Here is an 826-nt window from a genome sequence, read left to right on the forward strand (position 1 = left end):
TTTAAATTTCTAAATTGGATGCAAGTTTTGGAGGCATAAAGACCATGTGTACTGCCAAAGAGAGCATTCTGTAGTCTGCCAGTCCACATTGGTCTACCAAATAACCAATCATAGCCCTTATTGGTCACCCCTAGGAACTTTTTTTAATGATTGTTTTGCTCCCCAACTGTTTTGATATTTAAACATTGCTCATGTCTTAAAACAGTTGGGGACTCCTGCCCTAAAGCATGTTGGAGGAATTGCACCATTAGTTTTATTGTTTCTGCAGTGTCATATACCACTTTACTATGGTTTTATTGTTCTAGTTTGACCCACATTGGATATCCAGCTATAAGGTGCCAAGCCTGTGTTTGTGCGAATTTAGCTGCCTTGAAGTAAATATAAATATCTGGGACCCCCAAGCCCAGGGTCAGACTGACTTGCCAATGTACCAGGAGAAAACCCAGTGGATCCAGGTCCTGTTGGGCCCTGTGGTGGTGTGCTAGGGGCTGGGTTGCATTCACCATAAATACCTGCACTGACCACTGTTATATTTAGATTTCTGTAGTGTTTTCTTATTTATTTCTATTTTTATCCCTTCCAATATAAACTGGGCCATCACCCCCTGTAGGGGATTTACCATTTTGTCTAGGAGACTTTAGGTGGAGAGTCCTAAATAGATAAAGAATTCTAGGGAGGATGTTCATTTTCAGGCTATAAATACTGTATCCTTTTTCAGCTTGACAATTTGGATTAACGTGGTTTAATCACATTACACCACAATGCCTTGTCACCAAACCAGTGACTATCCATAAATCACAATGTGCAAGGATAGCAAATGCAGAGC

Source organism: Xenopus tropicalis, chromosome 4 (assembly GCF_000004195.4).
Source record: "Xenopus tropicalis strain Nigerian chromosome 4, UCB_Xtro_10.0, whole genome shotgun sequence".
NCBI classification, from domain to species: domain Eukaryota; kingdom Metazoa; phylum Chordata; class Amphibia; order Anura; family Pipidae; genus Xenopus; species Xenopus tropicalis.